The sequence below is a fragment of the Maylandia zebra genome, linkage group LG16 (genome assembly GCF_041146795.1).
Source record: "Maylandia zebra isolate NMK-2024a linkage group LG16, Mzebra_GT3a, whole genome shotgun sequence".
Lineage (NCBI taxonomy): Eukaryota > Metazoa > Chordata > Actinopteri > Cichliformes > Cichlidae > Maylandia > Maylandia zebra.
In genome coordinates, this window is record NC_135182.1 from 30,946,966 (window position 1) to 30,955,016 (window position 8,051).

The following is an 8,051-nucleotide window of genomic DNA, read 5'->3' on the forward strand; positions in this document are numbered from 1 at the left end:
AACTTGTTAACTACCAGTCAATGGGCTTTAAAACATGGCTAGTGCTACATGCTAAAAAAGCGCGATGATCCAAAGACAAAAAGGAACACAGCAATCAAAAAGCTTTGAAAAATTATGCAAAATGAAGCTTGCGCCAGTATCCAGCAGGTTGTGACAATTATGCACACTTCTTTCAGGGCAGAGTGGGGTTGGGGATGCTCTTTAATTAGCAATGTATTTTTAAATGAAAAATGCCTGATTCCTAATAATATTACCCAAAAGAAAGCTAGTTTTATCGAGTGAAGCCTGTCTGGACTAATGAGTATGACATCCATGCAAAACTGTAGCCAACATCAGCAATGCACTAGTTTCATTAAGAACGCGCTGACTGTCTTTTATTTTAAATTAAAATGACCCTGAGATGTCTTTATTGTGGCTAATTTAGCAAGCTTCATTGATAATATTGACAAATTGCTAGCTAACTTGCATATTTGATCTGGCATAAAATCTACCTTTCTGACACAGCACTATTTATCAGGGCCTGGGAATGGCAGTAGCAGTACACTGACTTATGATTGCAAAGTTTTGGTTTGTGAAATCCTATTTCAAAGTCTCAAGATCAGTGCTTTTACCATTGGCATCTTTTCAAACTAGATGAGTAAGTAACAAGTAAGTGTTAGATCTACTTGATAAATCTTACATTTACTGGTTAACAATTTGTGAATAGAAATTGCTTGAGAGTTTTCTGCCGTATTGGATGTGATACAACCATTGGTGACGAGGGGAGAAATACATGTTCCCTCCCTGACTGGTTGGCAAGTGGGTGCAGGAGGCTGCTGGTTGCTGCTAGATGAAATTGGCTGCAAAGAGGATGTGGCACCAAAAACCTCTTAGTAATTGTTAGGGTTATTACCAGATTGCTGCAATTGCCACAGTTTGCATAAAAGTTCCAGAATGGCTTGCAAACATTTGCTAAATAACCCCTGGGCAAGTGAAACTTTAAAAAGTGCAAGGCAAACTACAAGCAGCTGGTTTGTGTCCTACTCTTGACAGTTTCACAACCAGTTTGTGAGCAGTTCCCAAATATCTGCAGGCAAACACTCACCATCTACAATGACCAGTTTCACCTAGTGACAGATGGTTGCTAAGTGGTTACCAACCAGTCTCTAAGGTTCTCTAACTGGGGCCTAATGGACGATATTTAGCCTATTTGGTGTTGTTAGGTTCGTCACATACAAGTTCAAGCTTTCTTGTCATCATGGTGCAGTCACAGTGCAACAACCATGATATAAATTACAATATTACAATATATACAATATTGCAAACTAACAGAGCAGGACAGTCCATTTTGGCCTAATTTAAGAAACCTCCAAATTACCCATTTGTCACAAAATTAAAAGAAGAGGTCAATTTATAAGTGAAACTGGCGTCTGTTAAGTAACTCTCCTTTATAGGAAAATTTTAAACCTTAGTCCATGAAAATACATTGATTAGTGGTTATGATAAACACCCCTCAAAATCCAAATGACTTCTGACTTAAACAATGTGCCCCTGGGAAGACACTTCATCTTACGAGGGCATGATGTTTAAAATCGAGGTTGTAATCACTTAAACAACCAGGAGAAGATGATCATATCAGGCAAGATTGACAGGTTGTTTATTAAAATGTCTCTCGGGCCCCCAGAAAGCAATGAAAAGCAATAAAATCAGCCAGTCTGGGACATGATAAGGGCCAGATGGCCAGCTGCTGAATGCTACCTGTCTTCACCTCTATAGTGATTTATCCTTCCCGTCTGCGCTCTGCTTGCTATTTCACTTAGCAATGAGGAATCACTACTCCAACCCCAAAACTGACAGTCACCTCTGGGAAGCTATCGCTTGATTAATGACTTTGTAAGGCTGCTGGAAGCTTGGAGCGAGGACAAATTTGGTGTTCACTCCAGATATGTTTACAAAATTCCTCAATGTCAGTGTTTGTTTGTGAGGAGGGGTTAGGTGACGAGCAAAAAATGTGACCCCAAGTTCCAAGGCAGCTGAGCATTGCCTCTCCTGGGACAGAGAGCTGACAGTGATGAAGGGTAGATGTTCCTCTAAGGAGACAACGGGAGGGAGGATTATGGAAACCTCCTGTCTCCCAATGATATGCCTGTGCTCTTAACAGAGACGGATGTAGAATAGTATCAGGTATGTGTCAAAGAGGGCTGGATTGGTTTTGACATCTCAGAAATAACATTTATGGTACATTTTTACAGATTAATGCACACAATTAATTTTACAAGAGGATTGGTTGAGTGACATTCATGCAGCAAGCAGGAATTTCCAGAATAGGCCTCGGTGGATAGATCCAAGAGACTGTCTGAGCATGGGCTTGACATTTATTGATATGGAAAAAAACATTAGGTTTCGAAAGTTTATGGCAAATTTATTTGAAACATAAGCAGTGTTTATTTATAGGTTTGTTTCTTTCAAAGCTAAAAACATCATATGACTAAAAGGGACCTACTTAAAGCAGTTATTCCTTCGAAAAAATAGATATTTCTTGAGCTAGACAGCAGTAGCATTTTCTTTAATTACCTAAAACATATTCCTCCAATTAGCACATCTTGGGATATAACCTCTTGCTACTGGAATTGATGACAAGTAATAAAAAATTACAAACACCAGACTTGATGGCCCCATCGAAGATGCCCTTGACCCATGAAATTGATTTTCGTGTGACTGTAAATTCTCCAATGGTTGGGAACCTGTGGCTTTTTAATGGCCATTGCATTAGTGTGTGTGCCTGAAGCCCATAAAAACAACTGAGTAGCCGTTCAGTGGTTAGCAGAAAAGTGCAGAGTCACAGCAAGGCACCAGCACCAATTACCAGCCAAGAAACAAAGTAGATGCAGCAAAGTAGTCCCATATGGACCGGTGGTATGTTAACAGCTTTGATAAATGTTTTCTGAGTGGTGCTGATAATAAGAAGATTTTGATTCTGGTGGTAGATTAAAGACTTCTTTGGGGGCCTGACTAAGAGTATTTAATGTCTTTAAAGTTCTGTGCACTCAGAGTAGACTAATGATATACAATTAAAATTATAATTACCATGTACTATCTCAGTAGGTTGTTTTCAGTACAGTTTATTTATTGGAAGATTTACACAAAAACTACCTTAGCTTATTTTCATGAAAGTTGGTGAAAAAGTGAAGCAGGGATAAAACAAAAACCCATTGAATTGCCTGCACCATTAATACTGTAACTCCAGCAATGAGTTGAATTTGGAGGGACATTTGTCCATGTAACTTCTTAATCACCTTCCTGAGTTTCAACAGACAAGAAAGCCTGGGATCTAGCAGAGTTAAAAGCACCTTAACACGTCAGCTCTGTCATCTTGGTTTTCCATCTTGTTGGTTTTTGGGCAGAAAAGACATTTTTTCCCCAGTCTTGTCATAGATCGATACCAGGCTTCACAAGCGTAATCATGCAGACTTTTGCTTTATGAGGGTATTTATCCATCAAAAGCAATTAAAACCAGCAGGAGGGATGGTCAAATCAAAATCAAACTTGGTACATTTCAAGGAATGTGTAAAATAACATCTGGCATGTGACCGAGGCTGAGCATGATGAAAAAATACACATTTTTACATCATTTTAATAGCTTTAATAGTCTCTTGAGTGAATGCAGCATGGATGAAGAAGCATTAGCTCAACTCCCTTTTCTGTAACTGAGAAATGCCCATTGAACTGTCATGCCCCAGTGGCATCTATGGATCTGAGGCTCTCTGCCTATTTCTCTGGAAATATTCATGTTTCAGTAGATCTTAGGACTTACCTTAAATGCAGATGTCAGAAAATGATCGGCAGTTGCACAAATTTCATATAAGATGCAAGAATTGCAATTTTGATGTCATTTCCATGTGGCTAGAAGCCATGACAATTTATCTGAAAAGCCTTTTGACTCAGTCCCCAAGGTTGATCACTCTGAAGACTGAAGAAGCAGTGGCTAAAGTGCCTTAAGGAGAACGGCATGTTAATGTTCTGTCAAAGGATGGATTTGTTCATCCCAGGTGGAGACAGATCCTGTCATTACGCGGAAAGAAGTTGTTCTTCTCTGTTCTTCTTGCAGGGTAGATATAAAATACCAATACATAGGTAATAACAATACATACACAGGTAGTCATAGAGTCGCATTTACCGGCACACAAGAAAATTCGTTAATAACCATTTAAAAGATTAAAAGAAGTGGGACTGCAGGTATATATATATACAAGTATATAGTATACATCATGCCCACCTAAAGCCATAATTTTACTGGCTACTAAGTTTCTTGTTTCTTCTTGGTGGGTCGTCAGCTATGGTGGTAGTTTTATTTAAAACTGTTAAATTAACTGATTACTACATTTGAATGTGACAACATTATCTTTATGTCCTTTATGTATGTGGCTCAATAAAAATGTTGTCTTTTTTATAAAGTTAGCTTCATATTTCTAAACAGAAACAGGTGGTGCTATTACCCAGAACTGAGAACAGCTTTCTGTGTGACCACTACTCATAAAAGTTCCAAAAATAGGGTGGGAAAGGGGGTTAAATATAGTTCATGTCATTTTATTTTGGATCTGATGACTCTGTTAAAGTCTATGGTTACCTCTGGGTTGCAAGAGTGGGGTACAGTTGCCCTCGTTGCTGAATAGGACCTAAAAAGCAGTAGCTGTGCACATTAGGGCAGTAACAGGAGAGGAGAAAACTATCTACATGGCGCCTTATGTGAAATTAATAAGTGGGACATACTGCGGGCAATTCAAAACTGCTCTTTTTGTTCTCGTTCTTCATGTCAGCACAATGACCAGAAAATGCCTCATTTTGATTCCAAAAAAAGTCAAAAAGAGTGCAACAGGTGGTTTAAAAGACAGCTGGCAAAATGAACCACTGCTGACCTTTTAAACATTGTGGTCACATGGTCAAAAGATGATGATCAGTTAATCCACCCCAATTACTCTGATATGCCCCCTAGATGCCGAAGACAGCGTGTACACAGCAGATTCTGCCGCTGCGCGAATTTCTGGACACAAGCAACTGTGGAGTGACTGTCCAGCAGTGGGAGTTTCAAACAAGCATCCATGTGGGAGTGAGGGACAACGAGTGGAGGGTGGAAGGGGTGAAAGGCGGGGCACGAGTTTTTACTGGCATTTATCCCTTCCCCAGAGGCACTTTGCAGTGTGCTGGCCCTGCAGCAATGCTGAAGCCATCTGTGGGTTCTCTCAGCGGAGGCCACGTAAAACAAGACGTGTGCTGTGGTTTGACCTTTCACAGTCCTAACTATAATATTATCATAAGTTGACTGATCAGATTGCACTTTTCCCTGTGGTTGGTTTCAGTGTCCATATGCCAAAACCTTTGAGTGAAAGTCTATATGTGGTACATGGTCAGACCTGCTGAAGTACGACCAATTATCATTATGTCAGGTTGAGAAAATGATTAACACATGAATAACTATAAACAATATACTTTTAGATTTTGACTCCCATCATTTCTCTCCTTTCTGGCACACTTTAATTTCCCCATGCTAAACGTTAAGCAAGGCATAATATGCTAATGTCTTTAGGAAGTGGCACCACTACACGTTAGCACAGTGTGAAGGATTTGCTAAACTTTGTGGTTGAAATTACAGTGCAAATCTCTGAAGCATTTAATGCAGCCAGGGATAATATACAACTATCTGTCAATACTAAAGGCTGAGCGGCCAGCACTAATTGAAGAAAAAGAATTATGGGTAGTAGCTGGCACAGTACACCTCTCTGCAGTGCCAATGCCCATTCCAATGGTGCCACAATGAGGCTTAGGGAGAGTAAGATACTGTGGCTTTTGGACAGAAATCAAGTTAGGAGATCAGATGTCACTCTACAGTTTGAAGGCTGCTGTTTAGATAATGCATAATCTGTGAGGAATTGGCCAAATAAACCAAAATGTCAGAGAAAGGGTTGTCTTCCTTTAAGCATATCAGCATTATTGCTACTACATTCCTTTTTCACTTGTTAGTCTCTTGACCGTGCAGCAAAGACTGGCTCACTTTTATTTAAGTGGACTTAATCTGTTCATTTCCACCTAACTACCTTATAGTTGGATTCTAGTAGAGTAGCTTTGCATGATTTAAAGTTCACAATAATGCACATTTATCCTATACTGGATCAGAGTGGAGTCTCTTTGACTGAAAACAGCATTATAGTCAAAGGTACCCTTTTATGCAAGCTTTCTTCTGAATTCCTACTCGTCATAAATAGAAGTTTTCAACAGCAGGTGATTGGAGCTTCTGTGTTAATAGTAGCACAGATCTATCTACTTATCTGCCCGTCTGCCTGCTTGAAATGTGTCTATTTATTGGTACTATTTGGTACAATCAATCTATTTATCTGGTACTATTCATCTATCCATTTATTTATCTAGTACTACCCATCTATTTGGTTCTATCGATATATATCTATTTATCTGGTATTATCCATCAATCCATCTGGTACTGCCTGTCTGTCTGGCACAAACAATCTGTACATCAGATACCATATGTATCGATCTATCTATTCATCTATCCATCCATCCATAGATATATCCGATACTTTCTATCTGGTACTATTCATCTAGCTATCATCTATCTATCGTGTACTATCCATGTATCCATCCATCCATCACCCACTTTATACTATTCACAAATATAATGCTATCTATCTTTTAACTATTCATCCATCTCTCAATTTTTCAGGCACTATGTATTTTTTTGTATCTATCAGTCACCAATTTGTTTAGTTCCATCCATCAAATTTATAATATATAAGTAACACATGATAGTTCCTCTTTGCAAAGACATTACATTAATATACTTTATAAGCTTCTTAAGTGGTTTGTTTTTAAATTCTCATCTCAGTGGAAACACCCCTAGACAAAAATCACGTCCGATCATAATAGTGCAAAAACCAAGCAGTTAGCATTAGTCTAGCTAGCTGCCTGTTACCAACTTGATGCACACCAAGCTGATTATTCATGGCAATGATCAACTTCTTTAATTTGATTCCTAATTGTGCAAGCAACAACTTTTCTCTGTCAGGATATTTTCATAACAGTGTTTGACTAGCTTTTGGATGTGCTGAACCATTTAAATAAGTGTGATTTCATTTGCTTCAAAGTTGATTTACTTTTTACAACTTTTAAGTGCAAAGCGGTTCAATGCAGCAATGCATGAAGTAACACCCTTTCCAAGCTCCTTGGACCATGAAGTAACCCCATACAAAGTTCTTTGGTCTAAGATATTTTAATGTGAATCCCGCCTTAGGACTATGGTATCTGCGGTGATTGGACAGTGTAGTTTTGAAAGAGAGCCTCCTCAGTTTTGGCTAAAGATAACATAATAGCTGTCTTGTACTGATTGTCATGATTTAACTTATATTTCAAATATTCTTAACCCTTCAATATTGTTACAATGCTGGGCTTTTACATTTTGTGTGTTTTTAATGTGGTGTTTTTGTTGTTCTGTTGTTGGTTTTGCTAACCCACCCAAAGACAGTGGATGACAATTTGCTTTTAACCAACTTGGAAACATATCAGCTGGTCTGATGAACACCAAACTCCAGAGATGAAATTTAGGTCAACATGGAATTGTGGTTGTTATGGGAATTGGCCAAACCCCTAACAGCCACTTCAGACTCACTTTGGGAGTCAATGCCATTCATTGACTCCCCTGGCCGATTGTAGCTCAAGAGTTGGCAGTTCGTCTTGCAATCGGAAGGTTGCCGGTTCAAGCTAATCTTGGACAGTTTCGGTCGTTGTGTACTTGGGCAAGACACTTCACCTACTGCCTACTGGTGATGGCCAGAGGGGCCGATGGCGCGATGTGGCAGCCTCGCCTCTGCCAGGGCAGCTGTGGCTACAACACAGTAGCTTGCCTCCACCAGTGTGAGAATGAATGAATAGTGGAATTGTAAAGCGCTTTGAGGGTCTCGAAAAGCGCTATATAAATGCAATCAATCATTATTATTATTTCCAAAGTGAGTCAATTCCATAGACTCCCATGTTAAAATGTCCAACATAACAGCATAAACATGTTT